Below are 24,090 nucleotides of genomic sequence, written 5' to 3'. Positions count from 1 at the left end.
GTCATGTGCAACGACCAACAAGGGAATTTGCTGACAGATAAAACTAAAGTGGCTGCCAGGTGGAAGCAACACTTCGAGACTTTGTTGAATGGAGGAAGTGACGGTGCATCGGTGAACAGAATAAATATTAGCGACGATGGACAAGCTGTGGAGTCACCTACACTAGATGAGGTTAAAAAAGCTGTTAAAGAGCTGAAAAACAATAAGGCTGCGGGGAAGGACCAGCTCCCGGCTGAGCTTCTCAAACATGGCAGTGAGCAGCTTTATGAAGTTCTGCACCATATTATGTCAAAAATATGGGAAGACGAGGAAATGCCTGCTAGCTGGTTGGACGGCCTCATTTGCCCTCTCTTTAAGAAAGGGCACAGACTGGAGTGCGCCAATTACCGAGGAATAACCCTCCTTAATTCGGCGTACAAAATTATGTCCCGTATTCTGTTCAACAGATTGAGACCGCTTGAAGAGTCCTTCGTCGGCGAATACCAAGCAGGTTTTCGTGAGGGCCGATCAACGACGGATCAAATGTTTACCCTGAGACAAATCCTTGATAAATTCCGGGAGTATAACTTGGGATTTGCGGACGGTATCAATATTATCGGAATTGATTGCCGTGCCGTGGAAGAAGCTTTTGCGCTTTTTAAGAGGGAGACAGCGAGGATTGGGCTCACGATCAATACCAGCAAAACGAAGTACATAGTCGCTGGCAATCAACAACGTGGTTCATTAGTGGTGGTGGTAGCGAAATGGTGCTGGATGGTGAAAAATTTGAAGTGGTAGAAGAATTTGTGTATCTTGGAACATTAGTGACGTGCGAGGTGAAAAGGCGTATTGCAGCTGCAAATAGGGCTTATTACGGACTTCGTAACCAGCTTAAGTCCCGTAGTCTGCAAACGAAAACAAAACTCGCGCTGTATACTACTCTGATTCTTCCGGTGGCTTTATACGGCCATGAGACATGGACGTTAAAGGAGGCTGATCGGAGAGCTCTCGGAATGTTTGAGCGTAAGGTGCTGCGGACAATACTCGGCGGTAAACAAGAGAACGATATCTGGCGGCGTCGCATGAATCACGAATTGTACCAGGTATATAAAGGGCTGGATATTATTAAGCTTATACAACACGGCAGACTACGGTGGGCTGGTCACGTTGTTCGTATGCCGGAAGAACGTCAAGCGAAGAAATTATATAGTAGAGAACCCGGAAGAGGCCACAGGCTTCATGGAAGGCCACGTACACGATGGCTTTTTGCAGTTGAAGAGGACCTGAGGGCGCTTAATGTTCAGGGCGACTGGAAGCGATTGGCCCAGGATCGAGTCCAGTGGAGAAGGATACTCCATTCGGCGTAGGTTCATCGAAGAGCTGTAGCCCATCAAGTATCAAGTAAGTATCTGTACAATGAATGTAATCGTCATCCGTAGAGCTTACTCCCAGTCATCACAATATCGTGTATATGATGCACCGTAAGAATCTAAATTGGGGGTGATATACGTACTTCCTCATACAATGTATGTATATCTCCTCCACTTCAGCATCTTACTCTGCATCATACACTCATATACTCAGCCATTGTACATCATTGATCCTAACTCAAAATTATTTTGAGGGGCCTATCTAATATTCATGGAAACTAGATTATCATAAACTTATTGGATGTTTACCGACGATGGAAACATTGCACTAGTCCTGATATATCTGGTAGATACTTTGAGCTAAACTCTAAAACATATTGATAGTCGTGAACATCTCGTTTTTGGGGAAACAGGGCTCAGATGATGTGCATATGCTGATTGAACCGGTTTGGGTATGTACCGATTATGAGTACATTACAGAGGACATGGACATGTAGGGAACTAACGAGATTGACTGATATTACTCGAGAGTAGACTCTGGTTTTCAGGATTGGAATGACGAGACTTTGCCTCTGGAGAAATGTCCTACACAGTTGGTAAAAAATCTGCTCTTTTATTTTTAACAATTTTCAACAATAAAGTAAACTTCATTCAGTTAGTGCAACTAATAGGTGGATATTTGAGTTTTCGAATTCATCTGCCTGAGTAAAAGCTCTTCTCGATTTTAGGACGGTTGCCACTCCCTAAGCATCCGTGCAATGCGTGAATCGCTCTGTCACCGTTTAGGCTTCAAAGGCAAAAGAGATTATGCTGCGGGTTTTATAGTTGTTCTGTTGTACAAGAACAACCTACAATCATCACGCGAATTGTACAGTCATATGTATGCAACATTTTGTATTTGAACAAATCCTCCACTTCCTCAATACATCATTGCAGCTCGCCCAGCAACCGACTAAATATGCTAAATTCGAATTTATCCATGATTGAAACGTTACATGCAATACAAAGCGGTCTCTGATTATCCCGTGATCAACAATAAAGCATCCTATCATGTTAACATTGATGTATGATTTCCAAAATTTGCTTCCCCCAAATGACGCTTAAATTGTTTCATCAAACTAATGAAGCATGTGAAATGGCATCCCCCCTTCACGTTTCCCCTTGTGTAAGGGGTGGGGGCATTTGTGCGGCAACAAACGATCTGATTATTATCAACAAATAAATCTCCCCCAACGGTGACGTTATCCTCAATGACAGATGACGATGCGTACGCGATAAACAGGATTCCCCGAGGCGCGTCCCGATCCGACTCACCTAGCGGCATCAATAGTGACAACTTTGGTACGGTGGTGCCGGCCGCGGCCGCGGCAGCACCACGTCAGCAATAAATCTTGTCAACATAATAATGTAGCAAATATTATTAGTGGCATCATTCTCGCCTTCGACGCGACGGTATGGGGCTGTTGCTGTTGGTGTCACCCGCACTTACAAAAACCCAGCGACCGTCGAACGATCCTATACCTACCTACTCTTTTCAGCGCGAGCGAACACAGAAACATACCAACGCGCTCTGGAGAACCAATTTGGTATCTATGGAAGTCAGCCAAGCCAAGCCCACCAGCCGCGACAGCATCATTATGCCACCCATCGTTAATGATGAAGTTATTATTGATGATCGCAGTGTCAAATTATAGACTTCCCGTCGACCGTCGACAGCAGGCAATATTCGTGCCAATAAAAAAAGCACACTTCCCTTTCCATGTCAATGTCTTTATCGAAAGCATTAAAAATTTGTGCCGTTAACTTCCGATTTTTCTTTTTTTCTTATTCATAAGAAGAGGTGGAAAATCTCTCACTAAATCAGATGAGTCAGCTTTGTGTGTTGGTCGCCATGCTCATGTTTTTTTTTTTCAGCCGGGTAGATAACTATTACAGATTATGTCGTTGTATTTTATCCTTCAGGAACTTATGATCAGCATCGTTATTAAAAGGCAATTTTTTCACTCTGGTTATTCCGGTTGGCAAGTGATGTGCGGTGAAGATGTTTTGTTAGAATTTCTGATTGAAGAATTATAATTTTTAGATTGAAGAATTATTTAGAAAAATACAAAAAATCTTGGATATTTAAAGCATCCTCAAATGTAAGAATTAATTTTAGGATATAAAAGGAAGTTGGGTTTAAATGACAACCCATCTTAACAAAAAAAAATAAACATCTCTGGACACCCGGAACCGATTCTGAAGACCCTGTGGGAGACTTGAATCCTGTTTCAAAATCAGATTGAGAAAAGAAATGCACAAGAAAGAACTCTCGCCTGACCAAAGGCCGAATAACATGAAATGAACGTTTGGTCGAAATGGCAATTACACTAAACCCATTTGCACTTGGTAGGGTTTGGGTCACCGTGAACTTTTATATCGTTAATTTGTTGATATTTTCGGTGAAAATTAAACACAAACTTTGCATAATTTTGCATAACGTTTCAAACTTTGAAAACCACACTACTGGTGGTGAACGTTTGATTAATTGCAAATCTGATGATGGCTGAAAAGCAGTAGGCCGAAACGTTATGCAAAATTATGCAAAGTGTGTGTTTATTTTTCACACCGAAAATATCAACAAATTAACGATATAAAACCATTTGACCGAATTATTCGATCGGCCAAATAAGACTGGGGAAACTGGAGGCTGGAGAAGTTATTTGGCCGAACAAGTAAATGTCGTTTAGCTGAAATTGTCTACTGGCCGAACTGGCCATATGACCTAACAGGTCTTTTGCTTAGCTTAGCTATGACTGACTGCACATATCTATGGATGCTACTCCGGGATTAATCGGAATCTGGAAAATAGCACAATAAATCAATTGGAAAAAGAAAGGAATTTTAGAAGGTGATTGTTGCTATTTAGAGACCGTGTTGGCGTCTTCGTCTCTTCAAAAAGCACAGGAAGTAACATAAGTTAATGAGCACTGAGCAGTTATCGTTGGGTCTGGATTCAAACTGCTAAGTGATGTGCACGTCAGAGGTTTTATACATTAATATGAACACTTATGAATATTTACGACATATCGCGTACTCACAAACAAAAATGTCATTTGGTCGAACATAATATTTGGCCAAACGAATCCTACCTTGGCTGAACAGCTCATTCGGTGGAACGAATCAAAACTACGATCGAGAATGTTATTTGACTAAGCAGATCATACTCCGAGAGGGCCTTTTGGACGAAAAGGCCTGTTGGCCGAATGGTTCATATACAGGGATGCCAGACATACAGACATGTCTGTATTTATACAGACATTTGGTTTTGCATACAGACATCATACAGATTACAGACATTATACAGACTTTTGATTGAAGTTACAGACTTTTACAGACATTTAGTTTTTGAAAATTTTGGGCTGTCAAACAGAATCCTATTGGGCTTTCTAATTAAACCATTTTGGGGAATTCAAACAAAATCGTTGTGGGGATTTCGTACGAAATTCTATAAGGTTTCCAAACAGTATCATTCTGGAATTTTGAGCGGAGCCTTTTAGGCTTTGAGTTCCAAACAGAATCCTTTTACAATTTAAAACAATTCTTTTAAAAGAATCTTTTATTCTTTCCGGAAACCTAAAGCTGTACCAGAAGTCCAAGATTAATCCATTCTGAAGCCAAACAGGAACCCGTTCAAAGCCCAACAGAATACCATTACGTTGCCCTAAAGATATCCGTTCATACGGATTTCCGTACAAAATTATGTGAATTTCCGAACGTTATCCTTCTGGGTTTACTAACGAAATCCCTTCAAGTTTCTGTTGGGCTATCGAAACGAATCACTATATTTCACTTTCATTTCCAAAGAAATCCTTTTGGATTCTGAACAAAATCATTCTAAAATTCCGAACGGAATACTTTTAGTTCTCCGAACGGAAAACTTTTAGTTTTCCGAACGGAATCCTTTTGGACTTTCGAAAGAAATACTTTTGAACGTTCGATTGAAGCGTTCTGGGCTGAACGGAGTCTTTTTCTGTTTCTGGACAAATGATCCCGATTAGCATATCTATGGGATTTACTACCGAAGCCATAAAAGAATTTTGTTAGGAAGCGCAAAAGGAATCGATTCTAAAACCTATACGAGTTCCTTCCGAAACCTAAAAAGATCTCCGTATAGAAAACCAAACAAATCGGTTCGTAAACCTCAAACAAGGCCGTTGTCTGGTTTTCCGAATGAAATTATTTGGAATTCTGGAAGGAATTCTATTATATTTCCGAAAGACATTTTTTTGGGCTTCTAAAACAGAAATAATTTGGATTTCCAAACGAAACCTTGTTGGGCTCCTGAATGAAATTATCTTAGATTTTACTTTCAAAGGGATTCCTTTTAGACTTTCGAAAGGAATACTTTTAGAATTCCGAGTGGAGCCAGCTGGGATTCTAAATGGGATTTTTTTCTTTCTCTGTACAAGGGATATCCTTTTGTGATTCCGAAGCCTAAAAAGATTCCCTTCGGAAGCCAAAAGAATTTTGTTCGTAGTTCGTAGGCCCAAAGAAGTTCGAAAGACCAAAAGTTCTCCGTTTGTGAATCCAAAAGATGTCCGTTCAGTTCTTTGGGTTTCCAAACGGATTTATTCCTTCTATGCCTCATCTCGGAACCGAACTCTTTTGAGCTTCCTGACGGATTTTCAGTTAGAAAATAGCGTGAATATAATCAATTGGTAACTACCTGCTAAGGTAACTACCGACTCAAATTGCAAACATGACTCATATTCCAAACACTCGCGTTCAAATTGCCATTTTGGCTTTATTCGTTTATTTTTCATCATTGAATCTTGAATTCGTTTGTAATCTTGATCCTTTAGTTTGAGGGCGCTAAAACGCCAGTGTTCAGAATATGAGTCACGTTCGGGATTTGAGTCATAACGGTACATATTGATAAGCAAGAACATTATTCAGAGCTGTGTAGTAGAATATCTTCGCACTTGTCACAAGACGAAATAGTATTATCCCTTTTTATTTCACCACTAGATTGTAGCTTTACAGTAACTTCTAAAATACGTATTTCGACTCCACAGCAACCTTACTTGCCTTCAGAATCTCGTACTTGACTTGACTAAGCCGTACACCGACTTTTGGATTATTGAAACCTCGATATTCTACGTTGTCAAAAGCAAGGACGGAAATCTTCGTTTTACTATCACTTGCATCGATGCTCAGTAGGCAGCTTCGTCATTGATTCGTGTTTGTTTTGATCAGACGCTCGGCGATGCAGGCACGAACATCTCGCAGCATGCTGTAAAACTTCCATACCAAATTTACCGCCCGATCTTCAATAGCCGATTGATAATCGAGCGTAAAAAATGAATATCTAACGGGGCTGAAATGAATATTTTGAATAGCGGTTAATTTGTACCGATAAATGATGATTATTTTACTTTATATACTAAACAGATGCATATATTTTAGGAATTTGACTTCAAAATAATGAATCCATGCACCGCAGTACGAAATGATATTCAAATTTTGAGATTTCAAATTGAATATCAATGTGCCAAGCTGAAGATTCATTTTGACACCGCACAAAACAACGCTGACACCGAGAGTCGACGCTTGCTGCTGTTCGTGCACATGCCGTCCTATTCTTCGCACATTCAAATTCGGGAAGGACTAGCAACTTGATTGTGTGTTGGATGTCAGCTGTTTGAGTATAGTTGAAATGACTTTTTCTGTCCCTGGTCAAAAGTGCATGATTATTTAATAATTTTCTAATTCCTGTATGTACCTTCTGAGCTCCATACAGACAAATACAGACATTTTACTGAGATTGATACAGACTTATGAAAATTGTATCTGGCATCCCTGATCATATAGCCGAAAATGTCCCAAATGGTGATTTGGCCGTAAAACTGGTTTCTTTACAGAACAGTTCATTTCGGCTTAATAATTTTGTTAACAAAATCTTCCAGCCGAATGGGACTAAATAAATACAAACACATTACAAACAAACGAAGCAAATATCATAGAGAGATGATTATGTTAGTTCGAATGTGGGTCGTCTCACATCGAAATGATTAGTGCAGAGAACACAATACTACTCTGCACTGATCATTTCGAAGCGAGACGCCTCATATTCCACTTCATATTTACTACATGAGAGTCGCTTTCTACGCGGATGGAGATCATCAATTTTTCGGTTTCCTCCATTTCTCTATGCCAAATTTTCAAATTGACTTATATGCTTTTGTAAACAAAGATTCAATCGTCGATTTGACGAGCACTCTCACGCAAACCAACACCATAAATGCGAATTTGAAGGCTTATGCTACCTGTTGATGGTGTTTGTTTGCGTGGGAGTGCATTCAGATTCGTCAAATCGACGTTTGAATCTTTGTTTACAAAAGCAGATAAGTCGTTTTGAAAATTTGGTATTGAACTATTTAAATACCACTTGATATTTCTTCGACGTTTGCGGATTTTTTCATGGGATCAACAAAATGTTTGGTTAAATTCAAAGGATAGAAAAAAGCAAAAACAAACCCCATACAAAGCGAGCCCAGCGTACACACTTCTCTCTTTTAATTTCTCACTTCTTACTGCTCAGATCTTATGTAGACCTGTGCGCCGATTGAAATTTTACGGGCGCCGGCGTGGCGTTGTCTAATTTCAAGCGCCAAAATTCACAGAAAAATTTGCAGAAGTACCTCAACGAATTCATCAGGATTTTTTTTCCATGAGTTCGATGGGAAGTTCATCAAGAAATTCCTCTGGACATTCCTCCAGATATTTCTTCCGAAGTATCTCCACACAGAAAAAAAATTAATTGTGTTGCTAAATATGTTGCACTTTACAATTGAAAAGTGCTCTATTTTGTTCAAATTAAAAGTAAAATTGGTTACCATAAGAGTTAGTTTATCTTTCTAAAAGTTTATTCTGTCACTTCTGTTTGTCTCTTCAAAAATTTGTACTTTTACCAATAAAACTGTAGAATTGTCAAATCTTACCAGAAAATGCATCACAAAGTATATGTAATCAGGACACCTCAAGAAAAAATAAATGCATATTTTTGTAAATTAACAGATTTTTAGTGTTTTGATATATTGCAAAACGCAAGGTAAAAGCAATTTAAAATATAACAAAATGTGTTCTAATATTTATGGAACTATTTTTTAGCTCAAAGCCTGCATGTAGGCATTCGATATTAGCGTCAAACTTTTTATTAGTAAAATGCAACTCCATTTTTGCCAAAATTCCGAAATAATTTCTCACGGTGTATTCACCCGCAGTCAGTTTAGTTTTCAGTCTTCCCGTTCCCGCTCCTGGTTATTTTGTTTTGTTTTCTGGCCGTCGCGAATCGCATTCATCAGCGAAACGCCCTCATACATTTCGACCAGCTGAAGATTTCATCGGTGGAAGGGAAACTAGAGAAGGTTTGTCATATTAAAATTTGAATAATTTCAGTTTTATGTAAAGAATTATGTTTTTTTACAGACACTGCCGGATCCAGAACCACCAAAAGTGGATAAAGAAAAATAAATTGGTCCCGTAAGTTGGAGAATGTGTTCGAGAGGGCCTACCTCAACAGTGTTCATAAAAGTTCCTGAATCAAAACCAACCCGGAGAGGTCCAGCTGCAATGACCAGAATATGTCGGTCGCAACAAGAGGCTTCTCAGATCTATAGTGGTGTTTGCGCCCAACCCAACGAATCGTTTCAAAGATGTCAAAGGAGGAACTAGATACCTCTTGGAATAGGAAGGTAGGTTAAATATATTTTAAAAGTATAAAAAGTGTCGATCGCACTACACGCAGTTCCTGAATTGATGGTAGACTGATGCGAGATTTTTTCTTTCTTTCAGATAAGTCTTTACTGACCGACAAATCTATAGCACAATGTTCACTGGAAAATGCAAAGCGCCCTCGAGAAGCCAGGAAGCTGCTACGAATTATAATAAGGTTCAAATTTAAATAAATGAAATGAAAAGTATAAAATCATATTAAATTTAATTAGGTAAATTGAAAAGGGAAGGTGAATTATGGGTTCCGTCTTTTTGGGCAAATGCAAGTTTCCTTTTCATATAAAAATATTGCACTCTTTTTTTGTTGATGGTGTGATCATCTTGATTTAACAGTTCTACAATTTTGTTTTGAATGTTTGAACTTTGAATTTCACAGTGACATGAAAGTTTTGAACCGTAGTTCTTTCAAAAGTTTTCATACTTTTTTTTGAACATAGACAACTCTCTACGAAAAAGAACCAATGCAACTTTTTATTTTTACCAATGGTTTTTTTAATTCTAATAATGATTTTTCTTTCTGTGCAGGAATTCTTATGGAAGTTCCTACAGGTTTTCATTCAGAAATTCCTCCAGGATTTCGTCCGGAAGTTCATTCAGGATTTAGTTCAGAAGTTTCTCAGGATTTCGTCCGGAAGTTCCTCCAGGATGTCGTCCAGAAGTTCCTCCAGGATGTCGTCCGGAAGTTCTTCTGGGATGTCGCCCAAAAGCCCCTCCAGGGTGTCGTCTGGAAGTTACTTCAAGATGTCGTCCGGAAGGTCCTCCAGAATGTCGTCCGGAAGACCTTCCAGGATGTCTTTCGAAAGTTCCTCCAGGATTTCAACCGGAAGAAACTTCGTCCGAAGGTTCCTTAAGGTTTCGTCCGGAAGTTCCTCCAGATATTTTTTCGGAAGTATCTCCAGGAATTCTTACGGAAGTTCCTACAGGTTCTCGTTCAGAAATTCCTCCAGGATTTCGTCCGGAAGTTTTCCCAGGATTTCGTCCGGAAGTTCCTTCAGGATTTAGTTCAGAAGTTTCTCAGGATTTCGTCCGGAAGTTCTTCTGGGATGTCACCCAAAAGCTCCTCCAGGATGTCGTCTGGAAGTTACTCCAAGATGTCGTCCAGAAGGTCCTCCACGATGTCGTCAGGAAGTTACTCCAAGATGTCGTCCGGAAGGTCCTCCAGGATGTCGTCTGGAAGACCCTCCAGGATATTGTCCGAATGTTCCTCCAGGATTTCGTATGGAAGTTCCACCAGGATTTCGTTCCTACAGCATTTCGTCCGGAAATTTTTCCTGGATTTATTTCGGAGGTTGCTTCAGGATTTCATCCGGAAGTTTCCCAGGATTTCTTCCGGAAGTTTCTCCAAGATTTCGTCCGGAAGTTCCTTCAGGATTTCGTCTGACAGTTTCTCAGGATTTCGTCCGGAAGTACCTCCAAGATTTCGTCCGAAGGTTCTTCAAGGTTTCATCGAAAGTTCTTCCAGGATTTCGTCCGGAAGTTCCTCCATGATGTAGTTCAGAAGTTCCTCCAGGATGTCTTCCGAAAGTTCCTCCAAAACTTCGTCCGAAGGTTCCTTAAAGTTTCGTCCGGAAGTTCCTCCAGGATTTCGTCCGGAAGTTCCTCCACAATGTAGTCCAGAAGTTCCTGCAGGATTTTGTGTGGAAGTTCCGCCAGGATTTCTTCCGGAAGTTCATCCAGAATTTTGTCCGGAAGTTCCCTCAGAATTTCGTCCCGAATTTCCTCCCGGATTTCATCCGGAAGTTCCGCCAGGATGTCATCCGGATATTCCTCTAGGATTTCATCCGGAACTTCCTCCAGGTTTTGGTTCGAAAGTTCATCCAGGAGTTCCTTCGGAACTTCCACTTGAATTTCATCCGGATGTTCCTCCAGGACTTCATTCGGAAGTATCTCCAGGGATTTCTCCTCCGGAGGTTCCTCTATGAATTTCTTCCGGAAGTTTCTCCAGGAATTCCTTAAGAAGTTCTTCCGGAAGCCACTCAGATAATTCCTCAGTAGATACCTGCAGTAGCTCTACCGGAAATTCTTCCAAAACCCCTAAACAAATATCTCTGGAGTCAGATATTGCATAGGAGTTATTACGAAATTTCACCGTCAATACCTCCAGCAACTTACTTGCGAAACATTAAAATTTTTAATGAACATTCCTCTCGAATGTACACCAGTATTTTCCCAAAGAATTTCTCCTGAAATTTTCCCTGGAGGTCCTCCTGAAATTCCTACAAGAAATCTTCATAAATTAATTCGAGAGCTCTTAAGAAATTTCCACTGAACTGCTTCCGAATCTCACATAGAATTTATAACGCAACTCCCACCCACCCCCGAGAATTCTTCCAGAAATATCTCTGGGAGTTTTTCTAGGTGTTCATATGGAAATTCAATTGAGAATCGTCCAGAAATCCCTCCAGGTATTTCCAAAAACATTCCTTCAACAGGCCCCAGGAGAAGTGTTTTGGAATTCTTAAACAATTCCTTCAGAAATTCCTCAGGAATGCACACGAAAATTCCTCTGGAAATTATATATTTGAAATCCTCACTGAAATATTCACAGAAATTCATTCCAAAAATTTCCTTTTTTTCCTGCTACTTTCACCAAAAATTTCGCCCTGGAAACTCTTCCACAAATACTCTTGCCTTCTCTTCCTCCGGTTCTCCAGGAGCCTCCGCGGAAATTATTTCAACATTTGTTTTGAAATTCCTTAACCCTCTCTTTCCCATTACTTTTTGAAAGATTTCAATAGGAAGGAATGATCTATGGAAAGAATGCTAGAACAAAAGTTATTTGGCAAAGCTAAAATTAGTGGAAAACGAAAAAAAAAGTGTTTTTTGTAAGTAAATAGTTACTTGACTGTTTTGAATAGTTTCACTATTTTCACTCAAAATTAATCATGTTTGCATTCTAATGAAACCATAAAGTTGTGCCAAACACTGCTCTTTGTTGTAGAAATCATTCGATGAATGTTGGAAGTGCAAATTTGATGGAGCTGTAGAGCTTCCATGGGAAGAAAAGGGTTAAGGTATACTCCAAAAAATCCTCCAGGAGCTGGTCAGGTACATTCCTCCACACATATTTCACGATTATTTTTTTGTGGGATTATTCGAAATGTAAAGATTTCATGAATGAGATCCATCCTGAAGGATTTCTTGAAGACGCTCCTGAAGAAATTCGCGAAGGAATTTCTGGTTCAAATCCTTAAAAAATATTTACCTTCGGATAAATTCATGAGGGAATTTTCGATGAAATTTCTTAATAATATGCTGAAGGACTCCCTGGAGTTATTTTCACAAAACAAAAATCAGAAATACAGACGACTCTCTACATCTCGATGTAGATGAAACTTTTATGCCCAGGGAAGTCGAAACAATTTACATACCGTAAATTGCCTAGACCGGCGCCGGGAATCGAACCCAGCCACCCTCAGAATGGTCTTGCTTTATAGCCGCGCATCTCACCGCTAGGCTATGGAGGGCCCTTTTCCTTTCTACATTTCGATAATCTTCTATCTCGATGTGTTCTGGTCATATTTTGTTCGGGATTCTCTCTCCCTATGTCGATATATTCAAATTTCCAGGCTACTAGACCACCGTGAAAAAATAAAAAACACATCCAGAACAAGAAATGATAATTGTGTTTTTGACGTTTTTCATGGCAACTAGCTTTTTTGATCTAGTACCCATATCAAGTTTTCTTCCATTCCTCGATACCTCCTAATCTCGATGGTCCCTTCAATATCGAAATGTGGAGAGGCGACTGTAGTTGAAGAAAATCCAGGAGAAAATTGAAAGGGAAATCCTGGTTGAATATCTGTAGATTTTTTTGGATGAATTCTTGACATAATTTCGAATGGATTTCACGATAGGCTTCCAGAAGATTTTCTAGAAGGAATTACTAAAATAATTTCTATCTGAATTTCTAGAGGTTAAAGTATTTTCAAAAGAAGTTTATTAGAAACTAGTTGACCCAGCAGACGTTGTCCTGCATAGTAGGCGAAAATGCGCGTTTCGAACTGCCCATGCGAAATTCGTCCAGAGGCATCGGAAAAAAGTTTTCTCCACGACACCGTTATGAATAGACGAAGTTGGTAAGAATAACAAATGAAAAAGAAAAGTACTGAATGGCCACCTGTCAGACCCCATTGGGATTCCGTAACCGTAATATGTAAACCGAAAAATCCGCGGAAATACCCTCTAAAACTATAATAATTTTTCATTCATGTCTAAATGAGTTAGAGAAAAACATCATCCAAATTTGGTTGCGCAAAATACGTTGGGGCCCCCATTTTAATGGAGTGCTTATCCCAAAGTTCCATCATCGGTTGGTTCTCAATTGCGTGAACTCAAATTGAATTCGGCACGTGTAAGGTTGGTTGCGTCTCACCATGTGTGAATGATTGCCGGCTTTTTTTTCTCTGCCCTCATGTTTTGCTTTCACCAGAAACTCCATTATCGAATCGGATTGCACGTCACGGGGCGAAAAGTTGGACACCGGACGACGATGCTGAATTTGTCAGCTGAATAAGGAATGAATTTTTAATTGAATTCGATCGATTGATTTGGTCACCGAGTCGCTGTTAGCCGTAGTTGACCTCGGGTCCGAGTTGCGAAAATTGCACTTGGGATGGGCCTGTGTGGAGGAGATGCTGGCTGATGGAAATAAAGTTCGTCCGTTCTGGAATAATGCAGTGTGTATGTATTGGCAGCATGGTGACCTTTCCCGGTACGCTCATTATTATTCCCTGTTGGGATGTGAAAATTGCTGTACGTTTACCCTAGGCATAGGAAGTAGAGAATAACGGGTGGTTGGAGTGGAATTGACAATTTAATTGATGTGAGCAGGAAAATGTCGGAGTTGTTCATCGATTGGTAGAATGACGAGTTGAACGAGTTGTACGAGAATGATTGTTGTACTAAAAGTTCAAAAAGTTATTTGCAAATTATTAAAAAAAAGTGGTAGTAAAAATCCTCTACCACAAACGTCATCATTTTCAGTGACAATCACAACGACAGCAGCGATGCAACTCCATCCCTGGTGAATCCACAGAAAACCTTATTTTATCTCACATTTCCCAGCTCTTTTCGCAGACAAACGACCGAAAACTTCCACCGCCAGGGGTATTGCGCCGCTATGCTGTTGGTGTAAAGTGCAAAAGATTGAATCACTCTTATTCACTTTTCCTTAGCTGGTGGTGGATAAGCTTTGCGGCACAAAGCGAACAGGGAATATCACTAAGGTAAATAAAATTTTCATGGACTTTTCCTACCACACGGGATCAGATGAGAATGTGCTTGGGTTGTGGAAATGCATACTTGCAGAAATGGGTTGAGGAAGTTGCCGACAAAGGGGACTTGGAACAATGTACTTGTGCTGAGAAAAAAGTTTGAAATTTTTGCGAAATAGGTATTCCTGGAATCCTAACTGTTCCATCTGTATTATAGAATTAAATAAAACGAAGAAAATCATCTATCCGATTTGAACATTTTGTGGAGGAAATACGTATTCTATCGACCATCTTGTTCTTCTTCTCAATTCTTCATGGAATTAGTAGAAACTTTGACCAAATTAATTTCTTATAATCCGAATCTCAATGACGATCTGGTCCGTTGAATCTGATACACTGTTCAAGAAGGGAATAGTTCTGTGATAGTGGCAAAAGCTTATGTAAATAGTTTGTCTACCGTTTCTGGAAACTTCCACTTAAACTTTCTGTTGAGGTGGCAGAGGTTTCCAGGTGGTACCAGAGGCGTCCACAGATTTTCAAATAGGTTGGAGTTCTATTCATGTTTGTCAAGACCCATTTTGATTTTGGCAGTTTTCAGTTAGTGCCAAAAGTTGAATTGGGCTCAAATCAATTCGTTTTGGCAAGAAAAAAATATAAAATATTTTGCATTTATTTTTAATACTGGTTTTATTGGTTTTAGTATCTATGACGTTTTCGACACTTTTAGATTTTGGCTGTTTTGGACGTTTTCAATACGGTTTGATTTAGTTGTTGCCTAAATAAAAATACAATACAATAAAATTATTTTCATAAATTATGCCTAATTTTCATTTTATATCATAATAAGTGAAGTATGTTAAAAGAGGAAGGCAAGAAATATGGAGTAGCTTAGCTTAGCTTTGATTAGCTTTGATTGACTACACATATCTATGGTTGCTTCTCCATGATTGACTAGAATTCGTAAAATGGCACAAAGAATCAATTGAATGATTAACTGGGATTGTTCAAGCATTCTCAGTGTGCAAGTTTCAGTGACTCTAAAATTCAAATGATCAATAACGGCGCCGGTCACGTCCTTGTAGTCAGTTAGGAGGAGTGAAGGAATGTTAGTAGGTGGTTTTGTTATTTGAAGACCGTGTTTACCACTGCGTCTCCACAAAAACACAGGAAGGATTATCAGTTAATTGGTAGGCATCGTTGGATCTGGATTCACTCTGATAAGCGATACGACCGTGTCATTCTTTATACACAGTGATTTTACCTAGCCATGAATCGGGCGCGAAAAGTAGTACAAACTAACTACCGGCCTACCGGGCGCGCAATGCAGAACACAATATTTCGACCGATCGCGCGATCGTCGTTCTGCTGTCCGAAACAAGAGAAATCTCGCACTGAACTGATTTTTATTACCGGCCGCGCAAAGCAGAACACAATATTTCGGCCGATCGCGCCATCGTTCTGCTGTCCGAAACAAGAGAAATCTCGCACTGAACTCGGAAGGCAAGAAATATGGAGTATGTAAAAAAGTTTACCATATGAGGACGAACGATTCACAATACAAACGGATGCAAAACAGACAAAACTCAATTATCCGGAATAACAGGAAAGACGCCAACAGGAAGGACGATATTGTTAATAAATAATGCAGAACGTAATGAAAATAGCATTAAGTTCGATTGAATGTTGCGTTTATTTGCTTGCACCAAATTTGAGCACGAAAATACATTTGAAATTACAAAATATTTGTATCAGTGTGGATTACTACGCCTATGCTCCTTGAGATTGCTCTGTCAGATACAACAGAGCCCAGCTTCCTACCAGGGGAGGGTGCTTTCAGGAGTTCTACTTTGTACAGACGATTGTGCCCACTCTGTGCCACCCGGCTGCACCAGGAGGAAAACGTACCGAAGCGGAGAATGCGAAATTAGCATACAATAAATCAAAATTAAGCCAGCGCATCCAAATAGTGCATCTTGGGTATTCATTAATTTAAAATTCATTCTATATTATGCCCCAGGAAAGATGCACGATAATTCAAGGCATTTTGCAGTATAAAAGATGATAAATTTTTGAGCGGCTCGTTTTCTTCTTCACTTTCCACCCGCACCCGTGGAACGCTTCCTTCTGACTTCAGGCTCCATTCCGAAGCTACCCACAATCCTCTCAACGAATTCAGCGGAAGGCGCACGCCGTACTCCATCGTTCGTCAGTAGGTATTTGTGGAGGTTGCAGTCCGTGTAGCGTAGGAGCGTGGTAGGAACTACAGCCAGCAGTTTCTGTATGTGCGGTTGGTGAAACGGTCCAGTTGTTGGGCTACACTGCAATTTCTGATACCTTTAGTGCCGTCCGGCCCCCGCCAACGCCACCAGCCAGACGGAGTCAGCGATCGCAATTTGCAGTTTCCACTCGAACAGCTATCAAATGGTTTTCCGGGTTCGCTCCAAGGGTCGAGCGAGGAGCGATGGCGCATTTACGTGTTTTGCACTGCGGTCGTTTCGGCTTCGCGATTGCATTCTGTTCTAACCCCGGATGGCGGCGGTTTGCATTGGAAGAACGCCGTAGACGAGGGCTCGGGTGGAGTGTTTGGGCGTCATCGTTGGGGAATATTGTTGGATGAATGCGGAAGAGATGTGGCGTGCTTCCACTGCCGTTAAGAGCTACCGGAAATGGCTCACTACTTACGGAAATGGCAGGAATTTGTTATGCTGTTATGTCGAAAATGTAGCATCTGGTAGGGTTGCAAAAAGCGATTTTGTTCATTGCGGGAGGCCAACAGTTTTAAAAGCAAGCAGGTGTCAGCTTGCAACGGAGTTCATAGAATCGCAAAATTCGAATTTAATTACTAATATGTTGGGTAGTCAGCAGTTTAATTTCATTAACTGTTTTTGGTTTTGTTTTGGTTTTGCCAAATGATAATGGTTTATTTTCATAATATTGTAATTAATATGTTCCTTGAGTTATTACAATCCAAAGGTGAAAATTATTAAATTCTTCAAATTAAATGCATTATTGAGATGAAGTTAGCGTTGTTTTGAGATAAGAATAATAGAATTCAGATATAGATATTGATATGAAAAAAATCGACAGAAGAAAGATTGATTGATTAATCATGTGTTTTTCTGTATATGTTGCAGCAATATATGATGCAATAAAATAAAACATTATTAATCAGTCAAAAGCCTTTCCGATCCCATTTGGGATTGACCTGTTCGCCGAACTGCTTTGAGCCGACGGCGGCGTGAATGAAAATTCCTAAGGGCGGCAGCGCCTTAACCGGCGCCATGCCGCGGTTGCTTTCGGCGGCGGCTCGATCTACGTGGTTCAAAATTATCCTTCAAATATTTCGACGGTGGATGTTAATGTTAAATATTTGCATTCCTCGTGCCCTAATCTGCCGTAATCTGGAAAAGTGACGTAACCGCCATTTTACAACATGCATGTTTTCCATTTTTTCTGTTAAAGAGCTCGATGAGTAGTAGGTATACGATCTTGTGTTTGCCGGGAGGAGGGTGAGTGTGATTCCTAGTGAGAATACTATCAGAAATCCTGAATTAAGCCTTCCTTAATCTGTCGGCTACAAAACAAGGTTATGCCGAAGATGACTGGATTCAATTCATGGTCCGGTGTAGATTTTTTTTTTGCTACTCTCCTATGCCTATGAGCATATCCGTGTTTGTTTTATCACACAGCAATACACCAATGGTGAACCTTCTTAGAGAACTCGCAGTTAATACTTAATGGGCCAAGCACAATGGATACGTTTGCGTGCGTTTTGATAGATTTCCCATGGGAAAAGTGTCAAAACGTACGCAAACGTACCCATTCTGCTTGGCTCTTAAAGGGTGGTATGGACTTCTAAAGTACTGTGCAAATAGATAGGACAAGTAGTAGTCAAGGAATGATTCTTCTGCTGACTTTCCTTGAACAGTACGGAGCTGGCAAGTAAAATGAATAATTTGGGAATAGCAGGCGTATTGCAGTGAAGAAAACACAAACCGATATCTTTGCTCGCGAAATAATGCACTGGTGCATTATTCCGCAAGTAAAGTGACGTTTTGTTTTCTGCACATTGTTTTTATTATTCTAAATCTGAGATTTCGGAATTAATTATAGATCTATTGTGTTGAGATCTCCACCTCAATTGTACCGATACGGAAAGTAGTGCTGCGAAAGGCCATGGTCTTGGAAGCGGCTAAATAAATCAGTAGCAGATCGTTTGCATTCGCGCAGGTGGACGTTGGTCGCAGGTGGACGCTGAACTTCTCAATGCTTGGACACAACTTTTCCTCCTAGTGAACCTGAGCCTTCAAATATCTTTCATTGATTTTGATGAGGTAACTTGAACGTCTGTCGTACTTATAATGCACTTCAATATGTTTCCAGAGTGCATGAGCATCTTTGCATTTTTTCAGCACTATGAAAGCTGTTCCCAGATCGCGTGTGAAGTTGCAGCTCTGGTAGATGGAATGGCTACCTCTAAACGTTCGCAACATTTCATATTTTGATAAGTTTTACACATTCTGTTTTTATTTTGATAGTGATTCTTTTCAGGTCTTATATTTCTCCAACTGTGGTAGTCTTCAAGTATAGCGTTACGGAAGGTCATGATGGAAATAGGTGCTGTGAATGGCAGTGTTATTGGAAACAATGAAGTTAATTGGGCCGTTCTCATTCGTCAAGCAAAGAGCGCTGAACTCTCCGATCGTCGTGTCAGTTCAAACTGCTCCTGGACAATCTTTTTTCGAAGATTCTATGCAAATTTTGATGGTGTAGCTTTAGCAGCTGCCGTATTCAAGTTTGAGTTGCGTGATTAATAAATTATCATGATCAGTGCTTCCGCAGTGTGCAGTACATACATCTCAGCAAATCGTCTATCAATAATAGAAATTGTTTCCAGCCCAGTGTGTTATCGCAGTGCTGGTGAATGATAGGATTACCTTCAAACATTCGCTCCATTGCATTGATTTCTTCCAACACACTTCCTGCAGCCGTACGACGTCGAATCCGCATTCCATCAAATGTGCTCTCCACTTCATGAAGTTGAGCTATTAGCAGTTGCACGTACTGAGCTTCGAATCACTAGTCCTAATCGTCGCTGTGGTTTTTTTGTGAATGTCCTTATTCTCTCGTTGATTATTCGTTGATTGGCTTTTAAATGCTGGCTAGCAAGACATTACACTAACTCGCTGAATTTCCGAAGAACTATAGTTAACAGTTTTACAGTTCACAGTTTCTCCTGATATTTCTTTAACTACTCTTCGTGGTGTTATTTCCGATTTTGACGTAGGACTTACGTCTCTCTTCACTATACCGGGTGTCATTTCAAAATATTCAAATCGACCGCGTTACGCTGTGTTGAAAGATTTTAAACGTTAATAGCGTTCGTCTCAGTGGGCGAATTTCTGCGGTAAGCCCCTCAATCGACAGATTTCAAGTATGCCTTTCATGTCCATGCTTGATAAGACCCGAAAAACTTGTTTCAATAGGCATGAAACTGTTTTCAATGAAAAACATTGAGATCAAGGGAACCTATAAATATGGGTACCGCATAATTCCATTACCACGTTCTGATTGGTGCAGACACCAGCAAATGAGCAGCCGCTGGGTCTGCCGAGAAGCCATAAAATAGCGCAACGCGATTTTTTCCTTTCATTCTGACCGGGACAAGCGAAGCAACCGCATCATCGATTGAACAGCACTTACACCTTTTAGCAGGGAATGAAGTCATCGAAGCCACCATCATCAGCCGAAACCTAGCCAGTACAGTAGCAGACCACCCGCCTACAGACCCGACAAAGCAGCAACGCTGAGCAGATACCGGCAGCAGCAGCAGAGTCGAGCCGAGACCGGCCGGCATCGGTGATGAGCCAAGACAGGCTGAAGAAAAGCCACACGATGCAGCATGTATGTCCAAAAAATAAACGGTTCTTCAGAGAGCCAATGATAGAGATCAATATCAAAGCTTTCAATTCCCTTCGGGATAGAAATTGCAGGGTTGTTATGGAGATCCTGAAATATTTTCCGCGCCAAATCCGCGCCGACTAAAATCAAGTCCACGCCATTTCCGCGCGACATGAAAATCTATTCTGCGCCAAATCCGCGCGACCCAAAACTAAATTCTAAGCAAATACACGTTAAATATCAATGTTAAATATTACGCTGAACATTACAACAATTTAGTGAACGTCTTTTTTCGAGTTCGTTTTTATAATATTACTGATTTTAAGTATATGTTTTAACTTCAACGTTACACATGTTTGTACAAAATTGAAAATAGGATTAAGGAAAAAGCAGTTGATATAACAACTCATCTAGATGGTCCTTCTTGGAATTTCTGAAGAAGTCGCTCCAAAATTGTCTGCGGGTGTTTCTCCGAGAACATCTGTGGAAATTTCTCCATTCTTGCAAAAGGTTCCCCGGAAATTTATGCAGAATTTCATTTTTTCATAAATTTTTGTGAATTCCTCAAAAACAACATGCAGGAAATTTTCGGAAACTGTATGTGGACACCCCTAATTAATTCCTACAGAAATCGCTTGGGAAATTCTAGCAGAAATTGGTTGATGACTTCCTGCTGAAAAACTTCCGAAAAATCTGTTGTTAAATTTTCAGGACTTTTCACAGAAATTCTTGTGATCATAGCTAAATAAACTTCGAAGGAAATCGCAACGTGAATTCTTGCGGGAATTTCTCGGGAATCTCTGCAAACACTCTTCCGGGAAAACATTTTCAAAAATTTTGAAAAAATTTTTTTTCAAAATCAACATCAAAAACAATTTCTGCGGAAGCACTTAAAAGACGGGTGTTCATGTCCTTCAACAGACATGTTTTGAATGCGCCATGCTTCAGAATGGTTTAAAAATGACAACAAGTGGCCTCTCCTCATAACATTTGTTTAATCAATGCTCAAGAGTGTAACCATGGAATTCAAACAGGGTTGGTAATATCCGAAAATTGATGTTAGTAAATAACTACAAACGTTAATTTTGTTCTCGAAAACATTTGCTAACGAGAATAAAGCCCATCTAGATAGACATAAAACTAATTTTCAAATAAACGTCCTTATATATAGAATTTCATTTGTTTAAATACTCCTAAAACTAAATCCGCACAAAGTCCTAAAATCGTTATGTAAATGCGCGCCGAATCCGCGAAAACCGCAAAATCCGCGAAATTCGCGAAATCCGCTTAGACGTAACAACCCTGAAATTGTACTTGGGTGCCAAATCCAATATTATAGAGATACAATTTTATGCGTGATTTTCATAAATAGCGTTAAAACTAACAGTGGATAATTTTTCTGACTTAACACCCGGAATCCCATGTCCGGGTGTTTCCTTCCTTCTACTACTAACAGTGTTGTCTCAGAAAAGAACACCCTACTTCCCACCTGAACTGCAATTCTAAGCTCGCTTGCCCGGATTATTGGCCTGTATCAAGCGAAAAGTCCCGTTAAGAAATAGACGCCAGCAGCGAGCAACAAGCGTAAAAAAGAAGAAGCCCTTCTCGAACGCGTTGATGATGATGACGCTTTGGCTGACAAAGAAGCGGGATACAAGACACTAGCTGATTGGCCCACCAATTGGGAAGCAGATAACATTCAAAATTAAGTATGTAGTATAAAAGAAAAGTGCATTCGCTCGCAGAGCATTCAGTCTTTTTATACCATCACTAGAAAATCGCGGTTATTTGAAAAGATCGTTTTCTTACTTTTTGCACTTAGCCGAAGCAAACAGCCTTTTTCAAGGCTCTAAGAGTTAAAAATAATGTTCTCCTTCAGTCGCTATCGCACGGATTAGAAGGCTCTTCAGTGGAAGGGCTGAGATACAGTCTACATCCCCTGCTGAGCTAACTTGTGGTTTATTTCAGGCAGTCCTTCGGTGGGAAAGTTGCCACTGTCGAGGCTAATATTTCGTGACCGGACAGATACTTCCTGATTTTTTTGATGATTTTTGTTCGAGGTAGATTTGATTTCTGTGTCGGTTTGATGAGAAGATTTTGCCAAGGAATGGTATGCAACGCCGATTATTTATCCAAAATAGTTGATGTGAGAAATTTGGACATATTATGTATCTTAAAGGCATGGTCAAGTCAAGTCCTACGTCCACTTAGCGGTTATGTCACAGACATTACCCACTGTTCGTTTTTTTCCAAGAAGGTTTGTACAAAACTCACCCAAATTTGCATCGGAAATCCATTTTTTACAGAAATTTCTTCAAGATATCTTCCAAGAATTGATTCATGCAATCTTTAAGAAACTCATTCGGATATTCCATCAAAAAATCCATCGTGCATCCTTCTGAAAGAGCAATTGTCCGGAGCAGTTTCAGAAGAAAAATCCGAGGAATTTGTAAACTAATATTTGAATGAATTTCAGGCAGAATTCCCGGAGTAATTTCTATACAACATTCCGAGAAATCTTGAAGATATTTCCCAGAAATAAATCGCATTTCCGGGAAAATTTTTGTTGGAATAACCGGAATAAATGAATAGATTTCTTAAGGAATATCTAAGAGAATTCGAAAAGGAACTTCCAAAGAATTTCAGAACCATGCCTAGCGGATATTCTTGAAGAGTTATGTAGAAATACTTAAATGAATTTCTAGGATAATTTATGGATGAAAATGCGTTAGATTTTGGTTGGATTTCATGATTGATTTCGCAATTTCTGGAAAAATCCTGGAATTTCCATAAGAATTTCGGTAGGTGGGGCAAAGGTGTATTGAGGAATTCTTTAAGGATTTTCTGGAGGAACTACCGGAAGAAATCTATCCAAATGACTCTTGAAACTACTATCCAAGGAACTCTTAACTAACCGAACAATTGCTGGAGGAAATTCTTGAGGAATTCCAGAAAGAACTTCTAGAGGAAAAACTGCAGGAACAGCCGGAAGAAATTCTAGAGTAATTTCCAAAGGAGTTTTTGAAAGAACTTCCAGAGATAGAGGTGATCCAGCCTAGGGCTAAAAACCTTTCGAATAAAGACAAGAAAAAATAAAAAATGAAACTTCCAGATAAATACCTAAAGGAACTTCTGAAGAAATTCCTGGAGGAACATCCGTAGGTACTCCTGGAGGACCTTCTTTAGGAATTCCTTAAGGATCTTCCTGAGGAGTTTCTGAAGGAAGACGCGCGGCTACAAAGCAAGACCATGCTGACCATGTGACTGGGTTTGATTCCCGGCGCCGGTCTTGGCAATTTTCGAATTGGAAATTGCCTCGATTTACTTAGGCATAAAAGTATGATCATGTTAGCCTCATGACATACGAATGCAAAAATGGTAACTAGGCTTAGAAATCTGGCAGTTAATAACTGTGGAAGTGCTTAATGAACACTAAGCTGTGAGACGTCAATGTCCCAGAGGGGGATGTAATGCCAATAAAAAAAAGAAGGAGGAAAGAGGGTTCACGATAGATTTGCTTAGTGCTTAATCGGATTGAACTGGCGCACATGTTTTATTTTTTCAGTAACCTTTCTTCAGTAGTTTTCCGACTGATTTGAATTCAATTTCTGGAGGGATTCTTGAAGGATCTTCTGGAGGAATTTCGGAAGAGACTACAGGAGGAATTTCTGAAGGAACTCTCTGAGGAATCCCTGAAGAAACTTCCGAAGGGATTGCTTAAGTAATTTATAAAGGAACTCATGGAGAAATTCCTGAAGGAACTACCACTAGAAATCCTAAAGTATCATCCGGAGAAATTCCAGAACGCACTCCCGGAGGAATTCCTGAAAAAACTTCCAGAGGTATTC

General features: G+C 40.0%; 2 long non-coding RNA genes across 2 annotated transcripts; both read left to right on the top strand.

The window, feature by feature from the left end:
* The first annotated feature begins 8,598 nt into the window (after positions 1 to 8,598).
* On the top strand, positions 8,599 to 9,311 carry LOC134217090 (uncharacterized). The gene is made up of 3 exons (XR_009980910.1): positions 8,599 to 8,758; positions 8,820 to 9,085; positions 9,186 to 9,311. It is a non-coding gene; the product is annotated as an uncharacterized LOC134217090 (long non-coding RNA).
* Positions 9,312 to 18,541: 9,230 nt separating this feature from the next.
* Positions 18,542 to 19,032, top strand: LOC134217089 (uncharacterized). Its single transcript, XR_009980909.1, has 3 exons — positions 18,542 to 18,675; positions 18,754 to 18,823; positions 18,893 to 19,032. It is a non-coding gene; the product is annotated as an uncharacterized LOC134217089 (long non-coding RNA).
* Positions 19,033 to 24,090: the final 5,058 nt, after the last annotated feature.

This window comes from Armigeres subalbatus, chromosome 2 (genome assembly GCF_024139115.2).
Source record: "Armigeres subalbatus isolate Guangzhou_Male chromosome 2, GZ_Asu_2, whole genome shotgun sequence".
NCBI lineage: Eukaryota > Metazoa > Arthropoda > Insecta > Diptera > Culicidae > Armigeres > Armigeres subalbatus.
This window is presented reverse-complemented; position numbering and strand designations above follow the sequence as displayed.